This window comes from Parasteatoda tepidariorum, chromosome 8 (assembly GCF_043381705.1).
Source record: "Parasteatoda tepidariorum isolate YZ-2023 chromosome 8, CAS_Ptep_4.0, whole genome shotgun sequence".
Taxonomy (NCBI): domain Eukaryota; kingdom Metazoa; phylum Arthropoda; class Arachnida; order Araneae; family Theridiidae; genus Parasteatoda; species Parasteatoda tepidariorum.
Genome location: NC_092211.1, coordinates 16,532,945 through 16,553,034, shown reverse-complemented (window position 1 = coordinate 16,553,034; position 20,090 = coordinate 16,532,945). Strand labels below are relative to the sequence as shown.

Sequence of the window (20,090 nt, the reverse complement as noted above, 5' to 3'; positions counted from 1 at the left end):
TCAAAAAAAATTTTTTTTTTGGAATTATAAGATATACATGTGTTTGCACCATTTTAAACTATACAACTTATCCTAGCACAATTTAACATTATCCGAACATGAAATCCTAGACTATGGGGATTATTTTAAGGTAGTGAATGGAAAAAAAGTAACCGCAGTTACTTTGTTAACTTTGTAATAAAGTAACTTTGTACTAAAAGTAACTTTGTTAATGCTATTTGTATGAATCGAGCCTTGCAATCATAAAATAGACTGTGTAGAGTTATCAAGTTTTAACTAGTGCTCGGCGTTGGGTGATAATACAAATTTCCAAACCGTTACAAGCGGAATTTTTTTGCCAATCGAAATTTTGACTACTTTCCTAACGAAACAATTTTTATCTAATGGCTGGCACTGAACTAGTATCACGTTTTTCGCCACGGAAAATGTCGGAACTGTTGCTCATTTAACCCTACACCTGCGTAATTCGTGGACACACGTGGACCTAATTCACTGAGGCGAGCTACATTACCCTCGCCACTCTGCCAAGGTTACTCATTCATGATATTTACACTTCACATTGCAGAGGACAAACAGAGAGAAAGAGACATACATGGCCTGACTGCTTGTCCACCCATCTGGGCCAACTGTAACATGCTAAGAGACAAAATAAACCGGTGTTCAAAATTAAAAGAATTCGCATATTTTGTTAAATTTCTTGAAAACAACTGACTAAAATGTAAACTGCTCTTCTTCCTTTTGCATATATTGCCGATTTTTGTGGTGCTTTCTTTTTGTAGCAATCTTAAACGATTCTCTTAGTTTAATTTTAAAGATATGAATAACTGCCAACGTTAAGTTGATGGAATAAGTGGAGAAATCTGGAGAGACTTTAAGCAGGTCATTATTTTTATTTTATAACCGTCGTTGAACAACTGACCCAATTTTTAAAGTTTACTACTACTGTTCAACTCCGTAGCCTTGTAATTTTGAACCCGATTCAGTAGACAAGGGAATTCCTGAAACAAGTATTGGGAGAAATTTGCCTTCGTGGAAGACTTTTTGATGGAACTAACCCGCACTTCCATTACACGGAAAGGAAAACTACTAAAACCTCCCACGGTTAGCCTGATAGCAGGGGGACTCTGACCCATGATTCGTCCACCACTGGGGATATATTGCGTCAGCATTGTGGACAGTGCAAGCCGGATGCAGAATTCGTATCGACCAGCCATCGCTGGGATTCGAAACTGGTTCACCTCAGTGGAAGGTGAACGCTCTATCCGCTAGGCCAGCACGGCTTTCAAATCCAGATTTGTAGAGAATTAAATTTAACACCTAGCACCGTGGGCAATTTATGGACACAATTTCAGGATTCTGTCGAGAGAAAGAGTGGCCAAAGTTGGTCAAGAGACGCAATGACCAACGAAGATCGGCATTTGTTGATTACAGCGAAGAGTCATGGATGCTTTCTTAGCTGTCTCATGACCTCTATACTGCCACAGGAAGCCGAGTTTCAAGGGTTACTGTTTCCAAAAGGCTTCATAAGAGAGGGCTGTTTGCAAGAAGACGTGCTGTTTGTATTCCGTTGATTTCTTTCAATAGAAGAATCCGTTTAGAATGGTGCAGCGATCATAGAAATTGGAGCATGGATCAGTTGTCGAATGTTCTCTTCACTGATGCGCCCCTCTTCAGCCTGACCACTGACTCTCGACATGCTTCCAGAAAAACAAAACCAGGGAACCACTATCTGGCCTCTGATGTCCGAAACATCGACCATTGGCTGCTGATGTTTGCTAATATAAGCAGGCATGATACTGGATTCCCGCACACCTTTCCACGCCTTTTCGTATGATGTACTGTGACTGATGCGGGGTATAGGTATGATGTCTTTTAGCCCTATATTCGACTTTTTAAGAGTGTAGTGGGCCCTGTTTTTATTTTAATGAATGGAATTGCGAAATCATTACAAAGTATTTCTAGTTTACCATTTTCTGGAAAATCAAGATCTTCACCTGATGGATCGGCAAGCCAGATCTCGAGATCTCATCTTTATGGATCATGTCTGGGATGATTTAGGAAGGGTAATTGGAATACGTAATTGCTCTCCAAGAACTGTTCAGTGTCTGAAAACACTGTTAGTGAACAAGGGGAACAAACAGACTTAAGAACTCATAAGTTTTTTTAAATAAAAAGGAAAAAAACTAAGTTTCCCTCCCCTTGATGAATAAGAAAGTACGTGTATTTTTCCCATAAATTTGGAATGGAAATACAAAAATGTACAAACTAAAAGGTTATGAAGTACACAAGTACGTATTTTTTTTACTTAAGTCAATTTCTTCGAAAAAAAAAAGAAGAGTGTGGTGTCGGTATCATGTATTATAATAAGGCGGTACGTAAACTGACGAATTACAAAAACGTAAACTGACATATTACAAATTTGAGAAATGTCGATATCACGTGTATAATTTTGTTTAGACTAATATGCTATATGTTGGTATGTTATAAATGTGTATAATATTATGTATAATATCTGATGACAAAATATGGCGGAAAATCAAATGTTGAAATACCAAAAATGCTCTGAATTTATTTTCCTGTAAAAACTATTGCCTACAAAAATTGATAGATATCAAAACCCAAGTACCTTTAAAGTGAGTGATAAAACGTTATACTTTGGACTGTTCAACCCTATTTTCTCACGCACTTCTGATAATCTAATATTAAAAAGTTACAAAAACAATTCTACCGAAAAAAGAAACATAATTGGCTCTATACACGCTTAGAACGAACGTTACGGAGGAGAAGCGTCACCATCACGAAAATCTCTTCCGTCTTCGATCTGTCTCACGGAATTCCACAAGTTCCTAATCCTAAATCGCTGCAAAAAATTCCACATGTCGTCAAAGCTACATTTCATTGCACTGTATGTCCTTTTAACAAAGTTCCCTTCCCTTCAATGCTCTAACGTATACAATTTCGTCACCATAGTTACGCAGTTAGTTCATTGTGTACGTGTCCCTTTGTGAAGCTATGAATATTAAGCATATTAGTGACATGCAATCTGGCAACGACTCTCTTACCGAGTGGAGTAAAGAAGTAAACTTTCTTCTGCAGACGACAATTTTCGTGTTCTTCGTGCTTTTGCATCGAACATCTTTGATTGATTAGTGGTTGATTGTTCGCCTCGGCGGAAGATTTTTTTACGAGTTATTTGATTTATATGTGTTCTTTTTTTGTGTTGGAGAGATTTATATAGATTGGATTATTTGCACTCGACTGGAAATAATGGTGTTTTAATTGGTATTAAAATTGCATGGAATAAACAGAAGTTATGTAAGTACATTTAATATTTTAATAATTTCAAATTTCTACCTTAATTAATATCATTATTTAATTCCATAAAAGAGTAAATGCGAAGAGTTTTCTTTTAAGTGTAATTTTGAGTTGAGCACAAGATTTGATGCTTGAAGTTAAACATTGTTTATTCTGTAGTGAGAAATAAAAACCGAAACTAATGTCTGCATATTTTAATTTTATTTCTTTTGCATACAAAATTTGTTTTTATTATCATATTATAAAGTGTCAAACATTCAGTAACGATAAAAAAAGATTTTTTTAAATTTTAATTTTGCTTTGAGTTTACTACTTGTTAAATCATGGTGTTAAAAATGTTGTCACATGATTAAAAATCAAGCATATTTGAATTTTTATTATTTTGTCTTTTACATTCAAATTCATATTTTTTTCTTATATCAAAAATCCAGTAAATGTGAAAAATTTTGTTAAATCACGTTTTTAAATTGTTCACCTTGTGTTAAAAATTTGTGTTAATAATTGTGTTTTAAATCGTCACAGTTCTACAGATTGAGTACGTCCACATTTCATATGCATGAAAACATTTATTTTAACTTTTATTTAAAGGCGAAAATTCCAAGAAACAAAAGTTTTATGCAATTCAAGTTTAGTAGCTGCCCCGATGTTCCAGATTTTTCTGTTAAAAATATTTTGCTTTTATTTGCCATTTTTTAAGAGTTGATTTGATTAACCCGATATTTCTGATTTTTTGTGGGTTCAGAACATTTCGTTTTATGCGAATAGGAATATGTATGTTTGAAAAATAGATTGAAGAATCATAAGATTTTGAATTTTTGATCCATTATTATTTTTATTTTAATTACTATTGCTTGTAGAAGTTGCAAAATTTAATAATTTCAACTTAGGAACAGTCTCTTGATTATAAACTTGGTTCACGCTTAGAGCCTAACATACAGAATCCATTGTTTCAACTTTAGCGGAAATTCAGACATTCCATAAAAAGAGAAATCGAGTAATAATTTTGGTTAATAAAAATTTTATGATGATTAATTCAGGGCACATATGCTTATTTACTATTTTCAGCAAATACAGTATAAAATCTTGTCGGATGGCTTTCCGCAGTTTCACAATTATTGATTCGTCCTTTTTATGCAATTTCAAAAAGAATCTATTCCAATCAACAATACAGTAATCATAGAATTTTCAAATGATGAAATGAGAGATCATCATCTAAAATTTTACAAAACTGTTCACTGTTATGAGGGAATGATAACTAATTGGTACAGGTTATTATTTTTCTTCTTCATTGCAACAGTAATCTGAAACATTTACATATATTTACTTAAAACTACTTTAAGTTTTTTATTGATTAAATTTTACCGGACACTGTTACTTTCTGTTCCAAGCAAAGTAGTTTTGAAAATACAAATAGTATATTTTGTTATTCGTTTGCGGTAAAATTAAGTAGATTAAGAAGAAAATTAAGTACTTCGATTAAAATTAAGTAGAGAAAATTATACTTTTTATTTTGTCGTTTGCATTTTTTTTATAAGTAGTATGGTATATGTATACTGTTCCAAAAATGTCCTGATTTTTCTAAAAAATATCCTTTATTTTTTTGGTCTGCTACAAAGTTTGGTAATTGCAATTTTGTAATTGAGCGTGTCAATCGTTATTTACTCTATGCTGTGTTTAATTTATAGTGAGGCAATTAACAACCTGTCTAATAATGACTAATGTAGGCACATTTTCATTATTTTCGTATTTCACATTCAAAAAATTAGAAAATTCAACGAATATGAAAATTGTTTGCATTGAATTGAAATTTTTGAATGAATTTAAGGATGAAAATTGAAATTTTGCAATGTTTAATGCTTGGGGTTAAAATGACTTTAATTTGTGGATGAGATAAAAAAAGAGATGAAATATGAATGAAATCTTGAAAAAATGAATTAACCAAATTTCTACAAATACACATTATTATTAGATTTCAGTAATTCAATAAATGTTTAAATAGTCTGATTAGCTGCAATTTCCACCCGAATAATAATGATAATAATAAAAAAAAAATCAATGCCGGAGATTAAATATTGTCATAAGATGAATAAATTTTAAACAAGAATAATTTATGCAGGTTCCAATTTTAATTCAGACTTTTCTTTAGGATAATTATTTTCAATGGTTATTAAAAATTAAGTAAATGTGAAAATTACTTGCTTAGATACCATTTCAACTAAATGCAAAAAACTTTTCCTTGCTTGAAATTAAAAATCTTTTGTTTGTTGAAAGTTGAAATTGATATTTTCATTTTTACTTTAGATCATTATTAGGCTCAGAAATTCCGTAAACGTGAAGAAAAGTTGTTCAGTTACAATTTCGGAATTAAGTAATAAAATATCTACATGTTTGAAATTAAATAATGATTAGTTGTATATAGATAGATTATAGATTAGATACAAATTAAATAGACTAGTTAGATTATAGATATATATAGGTAGATTAGTGTATTAATAAAGATAAAACAAGAATAATGTGTGCAAATTAAAATAATCTTTGAAATCCTTTTTAAAATAAAATGATTAAAATGTGAAGGGTATTTTCTCAGTGGAATTGTGGTATTAACTACAAATTTTTCAATGAGCTTTAAATTAATGCTTAATTCGTTGCGAGTTGAATAAAGAGAAAGCCGATAAGATGACATTAAATTTTCATTATATTTTAGATTTTCTATTCAAATGCACGTTCTTAGTATTATTACACGAAGCCGAAAATTCAGTGCATGTAAAGATGTACGCAACCCCAAATTGATGAAGTTTTTCAGCCTCTGTAATTATACTAACCGAGCCTTGGTGGTCCAGGGGATAGAGTGTTCGTCTTCCAATGAGGTGAACGGGGTTCGAATCTCAGCGATGGCTGGATGATACGAATTCCGAACCACAGTGCTGACGTAAAATATCCTCAGTGGTAGATGTATCATGGGTTATTCCCCTTGCCGTCAGATTAACCGTGGGAGGTTCTCGTAGTCTTCCTCTCTATGTAACGCAAATGCGGGTTAGTTCCATCAAAAGGTCCTGAACGAAAGCATATATTCCCCAATATTTGACCCAGGGGTTCCCTTGTCTTCTGGATTGGGTTCAAATTTACAAGGCTACGGAGTTGAACATTAGTAGTCGTAAACTGAAAATTGGGTCGGCTGTTCATCTACGGTTATAAAATAAAAATAAAAATTGTATTAACCAAAGAAAGGTCAACGAATTTTTTTTTGTGGAAATATTTAACTTGAAGAACGTAAAGTTTATTTATTGATTAAAGTTTTTAAAATTAGGTTTTCGGACAGTTGATTTCACATACTGCTAGTCTAGTTCTTAAATGCTTTTGGTGTGTATATAATTTGAAAATAAATAAAATAAGCTGAATATGATATGTGAAAAATAAAACTGTTTTAACTGATCATGAATTTGGTCATTTTATTTTGAATTCAAAAATTCGATGTTTGATATTGAAGCGATTTTGTATAAATGCAAATATTTTTTTGTAATTTTTTTATTATAATGTTGGTTCTTCTAAAATTTCGCTTCTAATTTTTGGCATTTTACTTAAGTAATTTCATAAAAATGGATTATGTTAGGATTCATGTTTGAATATGAATATTTACAAGTCTCAAAAGTCAATATCATTTCTAAAAGTGCCAATCCTAGTGGTTCAAAAGGGTGAAATCAAAATTTGCTAATTAATTACTACAGTCTTCATTTTAAGTTGCAAAATCAGAAGCAAAAACTTACTTTTTCTGAATAAAAATACGGATATGGATTTTTTAGGATCTAGGGGGTTGCTGCAATTTGGAGACTATGATCCCAATAGTTTAGTCAGAAAAGCGGGCAAAACTTCGTGTTAGTTAATATTAGTTTCACTTCTTACGTATTTTGCAATATTTTGAGAAATTCTTAAACTAACCTAACCGTTTTTGCTCATGGCGTTAAAACTTACTTATCAAAAGCAATTACTCGCAAAAATAATAATTTTTTAACATTTCATTTAATTTTGGTCAAATTTTTTTTTTTAAAATTGTAAGATATACATATTTTTGCACCATTTTAAAATTATGTAGTTTTAAAGGACAAAATACAAACTTTAAACTAAAAAGGTTTAATAATTCTTAGAAATTATAATTTAAAAATACGACTCTTTTGACATTTTACCAACAAGTTTATTACATCATTTAAATTACGTGGTTTAAATCGTTTCTACATTGTTACATCGTTATTATTATTACATCGTTGCATCGTTTAAATTACGTAATTTAAATAATGTAAGAATTTTATACGTTATAACTTAAAAAGTTCTCGACTGTTATAAAATTAAAAAATAAACTATCATAAAAAATATTAATTGCTATTTTTACATGGATAACCCTTAATTTGATAGACAGAAATCCAAATAGCAATTTGGAGATTATGATCCCAATAGTTTAGTCGAAAGAGCGGAGATCTTAATAGTTTCACTTTTTACGTACTTCGGAATACCTCGAGAAATTTTTAAAGAAATCAAAAAATTTTTGTTCACAACTATAACACTCACTTATCAAAAGTAATTACTTATAAAAATAAAATTTTTTTTACTATTTTATTTAATTTTGGTCCAAAAAAAAATTTTTTTTTTGAATTGTAAGATATGCATTTTTTTGCACCATTTTAAACTATACAATATATACTAGCACAATTTAACATTATCCGAACATTAAATCCTAACGTTGGTTAGTGTCGTGTTATGAACAGAAAATAATTTCAAATTTGATCAAAGGTCTTATATACAACATTTGCAATTTGAAGGTAATTCTCTTCATATAAGTCAGCCCGCGGATTGTCACTTATTTGCTGCAATTGCGCGAGTATAGCGGGACAGTTGAAAAGATGTATGGGGGTTAGTTCTATGTCTGGGCAATTTTTGCAGAGGTCCTTGTTCCGTCACCATGAATCCCCCTAAAGTGTCCAGTCCGGAGTCTTGTTAGTGTGCTGGTGAGAGTTCTATTGGTACTGATTTCAAATCCTAACGTAATTTATTTTTATGAAATTATTTAAGCAATGATTTCATAAAAATAAATTATGTTAGGACTGAAGGATAGATATGAGTAGTATTACAATTTCAAAAATCAATACCATTAAAAAAAAAAATCTTCGAACCTCTGTGACTTTTCCACGAAACGCCTTTTGGGATGCTTGAAATTAGCAGTATTAACCCCTTGGGGACGGATAATTCAGAAAAGCATTCGTACAAAATCAGAATCAAGTTGTAATTAAATAAAAAACGGTAAGTTAAATGTAGTCGTTGCTAATTTGACAGACATACTTTGCTTTTACGTTAATTATTGTTAGTTTAATCATTTATATAATCAATGTTAATTCAAAGTATAACTAAATAGTTTTATTTTGAACAAAGTAATGGTGAATTAAATAAATCAAACAATTATAACTCCGCCCACAAATAAACTGCTAAAGAAATACTTTGATTACCAGTTTTATATTCTTACCCTGATTGATACGGTTTTATGCTGTCACGTATTTGTGACAATCGGCGCGAAAGGGTTAAGTTTCTAGAGAAGGAAAACAGATTTAATTTACACATAATCCAATTTTTATTCATTTTTATTTTTCTCAATAAAATGTACATTATTTTTTACCTCAATTTTTATGACTATTAAGCAGCCATGTTTAATTTTGAATCGTTGAAATTATGTATGCTTAATGTATACTATTATTATACAGTATACACTCAATATCTTAAACTTCGATATCTCGAAAGTCTTGTTTTGTCGAAAGAATATTTTTCTCCTGCGTACTATATATCTGCCTAATGTTAATTTGAATGCCTATGTCGAAGAGTTTCTTCACAAAATCTTGTTATGGGAATTTTTTTTTCGAAATAAAAAATGAATTTTTTTCTGGAAAAAAAAAGAAAAAAACAATTTAAGTTTAATGTAAACTATTTATTTTTTAATGCTTAATTAATCTTGTCTAACTTTTAAAAATAAAAATATCATTGATGTAGTTAGACTTATAGTCAGCTATCATTACATACATATTTATTGGCCGGGACAGCCTGGTCAGTAGGTCGCTGGTCCCATGTCCGAGAGTTCGTGGGTTCGAACCCCGCCGGCCGAAGACACTCCGTGCAGTAAATGGTGACTGATGCACGTTAAATCTGTCGAGTCGCAAGGTCCTCCATGTTCCCATGACAAATCAATACCTCTGAGTGTACTGGATTGGAGGTCGATCGTTCTCTGATTCAGGTCAAAATTACGATCTGTGGATGAATGAATGGATGTATGAATGTATGAATGGGTCCACCCTTTAAACGGGCTGTGACGTGTGTGTGGCTGCAGACGTAATCTTGGCCATAGATGGCGTCACTGAAAAACAAGAAACGCACCCTCTGCCTTAAATTTGCTCGGTTTCACCAAGTAGGCTTGCTAGTGAGGCAAGTGACATTAGAAACAACAACAACATATTTATTAGTAGTTATTCGTAGATTTCATGACTCTACTTTTTAGAATCAGATTTCTGAATATTTTTTTTTCTACTTTTTAAAACATTTTGTTCTGAACTTGTTATCTCGAAAACTCGCTGTCTCGAAATTTTTTGAGGGTAGTGTGATTTTTGATTTATCGAGATTATACTGTACTTATAAAAATACATATAAATAAGCTTTAACGTACTTAATTTGGAAAAAAACATTGAGTAATTTTAACAGTTTCAAGTTTTTAACTTATGTTTTTGACTTTAGCATATACACTATCATTAATTATTGCTTTAGAGACTACAGTTAGAGTTAAAGTCTTAAATCTCAACAGCTCAGATTTGAGAAAAAAATTGCTTATAGATTAGAATACATCATTTCAAGCGCATAAAAAACAAAAAAAGTATATTAAAAGCATGCATTATGTAAAATGACAAAGCATTGATTGATGAATTTCTGCAACATTGTGAAAAATGGCATAAAGATTCAAATTTTCAAACCTTTCAATTCAATGAAATTTATTCAATTCAATTCATTCATTTCAATTTGAATAATATTCCTGACAAACGTGTTCAATTTTGTGAGCAGCAAATTAAACTTAAATTCCAAAATAACGTCAATATCGCCATGTAGTAGAAAAAAGTTGAGCAATATGCTTTAAGAGCATTGTTGCAGGATTGCAATAATTGTCTAAATCATTGGTTCCTGAATTTTTTTGACTCGTAGACCCCTTGCCATGTTTTTCGGTCTTGGGTAGACCCCCTGCTTACCTCATATTGATTTTTTGTAAATGACAGCTGGTGTAGTGCTACTCACTGTAAAAGATTTAAATTTCTAACTTTAGTGAAGTGTAGAGTGAAAAACTTAAGAGAAAATAACATGTTAATTTTAAACGTTTATTAATTAAACTCAAACTAATTTAATTACTAATTTAATTTAATTAACATGTAGATGGAATAAAATAGTGCACTATGAAACCCGTACTCCACCACTAATATTGTAATTGCAGAAATAAGTTTGTATACAAAACCGTATTGTTGTCCTGTTTATTGCGTTTTCACGTAAAAACTAAGCAACAAATCTCAGTGATCTTGTGCGCAAATAAAGTTAGACGTCTAGCCTAGCTAAAGAGTTGACACAGGCTAGGCTACAATTTAGCGCGGAATATAATTTTTTGTTACAAAATGAAACCTTACACGCAGAGAACATAAAAACGTACTTGGGCGGAGCTGCAGGCGCGACTGCTAGTTTATAACAATTCAGTTTCATGCATCAAAAATTAATCCTAATAACTTAAATTTTAATAAAATTTTTACTTCATAGCTACTTTTATAAATTATGTAGATAGATATATGCATTTATATTATAATGTAAGTAAGTAGGTGCTATCAGTTAATGTTGATTATTCCATTCATGAAATGCCAAAATTAAAAGTCACGACCTGCTATCGTGAGATCCACTATCGTTGACCCCCATTTTCATTTCATGGACCCCCAATTTTTTTTTTCACTTGACATGGTCCCTTTGCAGGTTGTTGTCGACCCCTGAGGGTTGATATAGACCCCTTTGGGAGTCACTGCTTTAGAAAAACTTGAAAAAAAAAATGTGGGTACAGCTAAGAGAGAACAGCGAAATTAATGATGATGTACTGATTAATGATGTTCTTTTCATTGATTCTGAAGCTGCAACCGCAGAAACATTAACTGAATCGAATATTTTGGGACAGTGTGAAAAATAAAAACAATGCAGCAATAAATAGTGAGGAAGACGGAAATAATGAAGAAATCATCACCAAACTTTCATATGATAAAATGTAAAAAACATTTGAAACAATTCGATGGTAGATAATAATTTACAAGTAAAGGTGTATTCAATTGCTAATTTAATTACGTGTGTTTAAGAATTTAAAACCTGTTTTGTGTTGTTTAAGTGTTTCAAATGGAGATTTTCTATTTAACGAATTTTCCACATAACAAACTTTTTATCGGGTTTAAACGACTTCGTTAAATATAGATCCAATTGTAAATGCTTTAACCCCTTAACTATCGGTTAATTTTCAAGAAAACGGTCATAAAAGTGCCTGTTTTTTTGGCTTTCGTATTTGTATTACCTATTTGATTAGTGCTGTAATCTCGTTTAAAATAAACTAACTATCTACAATTACCTTAAAAAATATCCTGGTACTGCTATCTGGTGTGTAAAATGCGAAATAAAATGTTTTCCGGGCAAAAGAAATGAATTAGTTTTTTTCTTATTAGCGCGTTACTACTGAACACTCCAGCCCGTCAATATCACGGGAACGAGAAAGAAGGGGTTAAGAGTTTGTTGTATATGCAACACGATGTCACTTAAGGGTTAACTAAATTTAGAAAAATAAGCAAATTTTATTAATAAAATTTCCTTTATTAATTTGTATAAATTTTAATACATTTTTAATTGGTATTGGATTAGATGAAATAATCAAAAATATGGTGGTATGATAAATGATATGCATATTATTCTTAGACATTAATTGCAAAAATACATATTATTCTTAATTATTGTGAGTTAGTATTAGGCAGTTTTAAAGGATACATTTTTGAAATAAAAATGGCAATGGCTTTATTAGCTTTAATATGCAATTATTTGGTATCGATTCATACTAAATTAACATTAGCTTTACAGGTGTATTACAATTTTTCTTTTAATATTTAAAATAAGTTTATGATATGCTTATGAAAAGGTTATAAATAGTTAATACCGTAAGTGTTAAACATATATATTTTAAGCAAAATGGATTTTTGACGTTTTACCCAAAACTTCCTTGATGCCTAACAATAGTTGATATTTAATGACACTGAAATTTAATTAATGAGTAAATATTAGGATATAAATATAAATATTAATTAGCCAAGTGAAAGCTGTTAGAATGATGATTAAGGCCTTTTATAAGTTAAGAAAATTCATACAAAGTTATTAAATTTCTTATCTGTACATTCATTCTTAAAGTTAGAGCACAATTGTGAAGTTGAAACCTAATGAATAAATTATATTTTAATAGATAATTATAAATGATACATTTTTTTAATTAATTCTGAGCGATATGTATTTTATAAAACAAAAACGCTGTTTTTTTTCTTCAAATTTAATAGGAAAAGCAAATAATGTATGGAGTACTTGATGAAAGATAATAAATTTTTAACATTGATTTGCTCGTCATTATTAAAATTTAATTCAATTATTAATAGGATATATGAAAGTTTAATTTTTTTGCCAAGTATACCAAGATTAAAAAATCAAGATAAAAACTATAAGAAAAAGGCAACTTTTAGTTGTCAGATAGGATTTTTAAGTTAATATAAATTAGGACAATAGTGAAGCTTATTTTTTTTTTAAAAAAAAGGGTATTTTCTTGAAAATGATAGAATGTTTAAAAATCACATTAGCATCAACTTAAAAAACGCATGACTTCATTAACAAGAGTATAATTGCATAGATTACAGTTTTGATAATTTTATTAGTAACCGTTGACGAAGAAGCTGAATTTAGTTTATTATAGTTCGTGTCAAAGTTTCAATCAGATGATTCGTGTCAGTTGTGTTTCCGGGGCTCGTGTAAAGTTTAAAAGGTTTTAATATTGTTATATCGTAATTTATAGGCCAGTTCCCATGCCTTAAAAAAACTTAATGTAGAAATAATAACTAAGAAGTTGAAAAAAGCTTTAAAATTCATAGTTTAGGCACAGTATGAAAACCTAAAATTTGCCCCTTCCTCGAGCTTTCATCTTATTTTATTTTATAATCATCGTTGAACAGCCGACCCAATTTTTCGGGTTTACGACCACTAATAACAAGCTTAACTTCGCCACCAAAGAACTCTTTCAAAAAACTATGTACTGCAATTTATGATTTTAAACTTAATTTCAATTAAATTCACACAAAGAATTATTATAGAATTTTAATTAAAGTATCAAAAAGAATTATTATAGAATTTTAATTAAAGTATCAAAAAGAATTACTCTCGTAATTTTATTGCTTTAATAGTTTTTTAAACAATTATAAAATTCGGTTTAACTATGATCATCATAATTATCAATAGCTCGGCAGCCCAGGGTGGGACTTGGCCATCTCAAGAAGATTTTTTCCAGGCTAACCTTTTTCCTCCTAGTGTTTTCCAGTTTTTTGTATTTAAGACCAAAAGGTCTTTTTCTAGGCCCTCTATCCATCTCAAATTCGGCCTGTCTCTTTTTCGTGTGCCAACTGATCTGGCATTGAAAACTCTTTGTGTTATGGTCTTCGTCCATTCTGATAACGAGGCCTGCCCATTTAATTCTTTGTCGTTTAGTAAAGTTAATAATGTCAGGTTCATTATATGAGTGATAAAGCTCTAGATACGCCACCCACACACATTAACTATAGTCTTTTACTTAAAATAATGATTTTAGTTTCTAAACAAATTCAATGAATTTATTTTTCTTTCCAAACTATTTCTTTGAAGTATTCGCATATTTTAGAATAATATTTCGAATTTATTGGAAATTAATTATAATATTCAAACTAGAATGCAATTTTAAGCTGTTTAGAAAATTTATTTTAATATTTTCTATTATATTGACCATGAAGCCAAGTTGTGATTTAAATATACGGATTGTGGCAACATATATGTTTAGTATATATGTTTATACGTTATTTTAGTATATATGTTATATGTTAATTTAGTATATATGTTATATGTTAACTTAGTATATATGTTATATGTTATGTAGATATGTTTAGTATATATGTTAGCATATATGTATGTTGTGTATATGTTTAGTATGCTATTTGTTAATTTAATTGTATTAATTAAATTTGATTATGATAATTTAATAGTTATTTCCATAATCACAAAATTTGGTTTTAATATACTCCTTTTCCTAAAATAGTGAAATTTAGTAAATCAAGTTTTCTTTTTTATTCCTGCTTTTTAGTTTCCACATATTTTAAAAAAGGATATGTTAATGAGGATTATTATTTAAACTTGAACACAATTATAGTTCGTTCAACAGGAGTTGGCACTTGGCTCCGCCTTCATCCCATTTAATCCGACTATACTATTTCGCTATTTTTTGAAAAAGAATTTGAAAAATTCTAAACAAGGTTGCTATTTGGCGATCGTATGACAAAAATATTATTTTCGCAATCTTTATGTGCATTTTTTTAACATTAAATATTTCTTAAATTTGATGATATTTCTCTTTTGAGTGAATAGTTTGGCTTTTTTGAGACATTTTGTTGCAATGTATTTAATTATCTAGAGTAAGGAAAGGTATAATAGCAGGTAATAAAGCGAATTAAGTGACTGAAAAAGAATTCACTGTTTGCGTTTGGCGCGCATTAAGGGTTGTCTCAATTTTAAGCGTAAATGCACTCTTCGTACAAGAAGGTGAAGCCAAGTGTCAACTTCTGGTGAACGAACTACATAAAGTATTTAAGGAAATAAAAAAACGCTGAATCAAACAGTTTAGATACCTTTATTTCTTAATATACCTTGGTTAATTTTCTATTAATTTACCATGTTCAAACAAAAGTTATTTCCATGAGTTACCTAAATAAAGTCGTCAGTGACTTGGTGTCGAGGCTAACAATCATGCTTAGAAGTATCGATGGTAAGTAACAATAATTTTAAAGAAGAGCTTCTGTTGATGGCAACGGAAACAATTTAAATATGAAGATTAACTATTATTACAGTTATTTTTTTCTATGTAAGACACGGTCACGCGAAATCAAATGAATTTCTTGTTATTTTGTCCTACATTAAAAAGTAAGAAAAAAATTCAATAACATATTTTGATGTGACATTTGAGACGACCATCAGTTGATTAAACGCGATGAGCTCTTATTGATTGACAATTTGAATATTTCTTTATTCATTATTTAAGAACATAAATCATTACTGCAGACGCTTTATACTATAGCAAACAAAGCAATGAGTTCTGCTTTTAACTTCTCCTACAAGGCCTTTTCTCTCACTTTCTTCTATTTTAGATGACATTTTTATGCTTGTTTTCTTGATATTTTTTGTGCTGAAACCATTATAGAGCCATTTCTTTCTAGCAGTGTAAAGTTGAAATATTTTTGGGACTAAGATTTTTTATAAAAAAAAATTGATTTAGCATATTATCTTACAAATATAATTCTTTTAAATCATTTTTGAGGGAATGTGTCTTGTATTTCAAAGTTTAAACTACTGTATAGAATTGGCCACGAACACTGTGCTTATAAATAACCCAATTCATAAATGTTGCATTGATAATAACTGCAAACTCGATGGTAAATGATTAAATGAACGAACGTACCAGAGAAAATAGTTCTACAACATTAGTGCTTCTTGTGTTTACTCTCAAAAATTTACAAATGGTAAAATTTATAAATAGTGTGAATTTTCCTTCTAAAATAGCGATGAAATAACCAGCAGTCTGTCCATCCAATTATCCGTAAATTTTACAAGAAATTTTTATTTACTTTTACGGTTCTGTAACCATTTACTGCTAGCGAGATTTCAAAACCGAAAAATTTAAATTGGACATTGTAGATAGATACATTGGAGGTGGGTTATATAGCGCTTTTTGTGAGGTAATATAGAGATTGTAGTTAGGTAAACCGAGGAATATGACGTATTACTTTATGTTGTGGTGCCATCTATTGTGAGGGATGGAAAGTTATACTTTTTTTAATGTCAAGCTGGTCTGTGGTTCAGCCATAAATACAAATAGTTGGGTTCATATTCCGATGGTCCAAATGTCACCAATTGAGGAGTGCAAGACACTGGGAATGCCTCATATATTGAAAGGAGTATTGTTGTGTGAAGGCTGGAATTCGAACCCCCGAACAGCCGATCATGATATTGACCGGTCATGATATTATTATATAACGTTTCGACTAAAGTATAAACCCAAATGCAAGGAAATAAGTGACTCCATATGGTATTCACCACACACCTGTTACTAAGATTATTAGGCACCTGTACTAGGCCAGCTAGGCAATAGAAAATAAAAATATGAATGCGTAAACCTTATTACATGATTTAGCTTTCAGCTTTTGATGAACGTGAGCTTGATTCTCATTGGCTATGAGACTTGTTGGCGCGGATAAAATTCTGATTTTTTAACTATATTAGATCAAAACATTTAATTAACAGCCAATCTCGAAACTAACTGCTTAAATACCATTTTTTATAATTCTTTGAATATTTTTTTTTAAATGTGGAAAAATAACAATTAAATAAATTATTATTTAATAATTTTTTAATAATTTAAAAATTTCTTGTTTATGGTAACCCGTGCTGGGGCCTTTACTCCACATCCAGACATGTCTTATTCAGCTGCTGCTAAAGTTACTTTCTGTACAAGGGCGAGGGGTGTTGCGTTGTAGCAACGGAGTTCTTGTGCAACTAAGGCACACACCTCCGATCGAAATAAATTACTAGAATATAAAATAGCTAGGAATGTTAATCGAAAAAATAATAATGAATAAATAGAAAAATTGGGAGAAAGTCTAACTGGATACTTTCTGTGCAAGCAACACACAGATACCCCTCTAATATTAAGCATTTAGTTTCAGAATACGCGTTACGCTGATCATTGATTTTGCCAGACATTAAGAGTAAAAAACAATTAAACATTAAAAGCACGATGAACTCCATTTTTAACTTATTAGAGCTATAAATTTATAAACATCACTGATGTTGTGTTTAAAATATTTGATAAAGCAGCATTGCCTGCAGTTTAATTTATATCAATGGCAAGTCCTCAATCAATGAAAAAATTTCACTTTTCAAATGTACTCTCCCGAATGATCTTACTGAGAATTTTGAATGATTTTTATGATCAAGGTCTAAAATTGCCTCTTGCACCTTGTGTTCCAATTTCAGGACGCTAAATCAAATGGTTGCAAGAGAGACGCACGCTCTTCATTTTATTATTATAGTTTTATTATATTATTACATTGTTTTTATTTAATTTTATTCACTTTGTATCCTACGTACCATTTGAAACTGTTTTATGTCATTTTAACATATTAACGCTTAACACTATCTGATAACATCTTAACACTTAACATATTAACACTATCTGATTTTATTCTGTATATTTTCGAATGTATTTGCGTGTTAAATATCGTTTTAACAATTTTATGTATTTTAGTAAAATAAATTTGTTGTATGGATCTTAACCTTTCACTTATTTTTAAAAACGCAGCATGTTTGTCGCAGCATGTCTTTTTTTTTTTAAATTTGTGCCATTCAACACTATAATCAATTCAATTTGCCTGTCATTGTGTAGAATAAGGTGTATTGTTGCGGTATATTAAAGATTCGGTGTATTAAAGAATTAAAGAAGTATTGAAAGTTTCATAATATTCTGAAATATTTTCATATTCTTAAAATTTTGAATACTATTTAGTTTTAGAAATTACTTAAAATAGCATGGAAAATTGTCTTATCCCCTCCCTGCAAGAGGTTTATGTGGAGGAGGATTACGATGTTGGAGTTTATGACATATTTTGACATATTATGACATATTTTTAGGAAACAACAATATTTCACGATATACCATGGTATTTTTCATGTTAACTAAGCTGCATAATGTTTTGCTTGACAATATTGTCTTCGTTTTAACGAAATCTATTGATAACAACGATAATATCGTATTCGATAATTGCTACAGATTATGATCATGATAATGTTGTATTTGATATTTATCGTAATCGATAATACCCATGTTATCGTATTTGATAATTATCAAATGCTTACAACTTAATCTCTTTTGATAATTATTGTTGCCTAAAGGAATTTAAGCATTTTATTGTTCTGTTTTTTCATTGTCTGTAATTATAACTTGTTATTGGTATTTTTACTGGTAATTATTATGTATTCGGTATTTATTGTAAGACAGGATACTCATGATGGATCGTGAGAATACAATAAAAATTATCGTAATAGAGGTGTTTAAAAAAGGCATATATTTAGCTCTACTTATCCATAGCCTGCCAAAAAAAAAGGCTTTGTCAGCACTACAAATCTATTCTCAATCAATCAGAATCAATTTACAGATAATTCTACGATTCGAATTTCGGTCCAGTTTTTAAGAAATTAGTTCACAAAAGAAAATGAACATCTGGCATTCAGTTCTGTGATAGTTAATAACCTCATTCATAATTATCGTTGCCTAAAGGAATTTAAGCATTTTAGTGTTCGGTTTTTTCATTGTCTGTAATTATAACTTGTTATTGGTATTTTTACTGATAATTATTATGTATTCGGTATTTATTGTAAGACAGGATACTCATGATGATACGTGAGAATACAATAAAAATTATCGTAATAGAGGAGTTTAAAAAAGGCATATATTTAGCTCTACTTATTCATAGCCTGCCAAAAAAAAAAGGCTTTGTCAGCACTACAAATCTATTCTCAATCAATCAGAATCAATTTACAGATAATTCTACTATTAGAATTTCGGTCCAGTTTTTAAGAAATTAGTTCACGAAAGAAAATGAACATCTAGCATTCAGTTCTGTGATAGTTAATAACCTCATTCATAACATAAAAGTTACGATGCATAAAAAAAAGAAAAAAAACATATTCTGTAAAATTGTATTTGGCACAATTTTGTTGATATTTCGATTGAGTTCCTAATTGTTGTACGAGCTTGGAGTTTAACCACTGTTTATTAACGAAATTCCCATAGAAACCCTTATTGATCAATTGTAAACAAGACAGTAAATGGAAGAAAACAAGATGTCCCTCAAACTCAAATTGTTTGTTTATTGTTTTTGTCTTATTGCGTGAAGTGTTCCAGAATGATATATTTATAGGCTTCCCACTCAATTTGAAAAGAAAAAAAAGTTCATTTATTCAATTTTTTAAAATTATTTCATAAAAAGTTTTAGTTACTAATATAAATATTTTTCATAACATTCTTAAAAGTTTAGAGGAAATTAAAAAAATATTAGAATTCTGAAAATAAAGTTGAAATTCTTAAAAGAAATATTAGATATTAGAATTCTGAAAATAAAATTGAAATTCTCCAAAAAAATATTAGCTATTAGTACTCTGAAAATAAGATTGAAATTTTTAAAAGAAATATTAGATATTAGAATTTAAAAATATCGAATTCTGAATGCTAGAAAAATAATTCTAAGAAAAGATTTATATATCAGAAATATGAAAAATATAGAATTTTGATTACTAAAATTTTGAAAGAAAAAAATGTGTAAAGATGTATTAAATACTAGAATTTTGAAATGAAATAATAGAATTCT

General features: G+C 29.9%; 1 protein-coding gene across 2 annotated transcripts in view; it reads left to right on the top strand.

The window, feature by feature from the left end:
- Positions 1 to 3,038: 3,038 nt before the first annotated feature.
- The window catches only part of LOC107446398 (protein tyrosine phosphatase domain-containing protein 1-like), a 102,578-nt gene continuing 85,526 nt past the window's right edge, over positions 3,039 to 20,090 (top strand). The window contains exon 1 of one of the 2 annotated variants that reach the window (XM_071184465.1): positions 3,039 to 3,315. The gene's annotated coding sequence lies outside the window, so the exon portion shown is untranslated. The remainder of the gene's footprint in view (positions 3,316 to 20,090) is intronic. The other variant, XM_071184464.1, reaches the window with a different exon arrangement.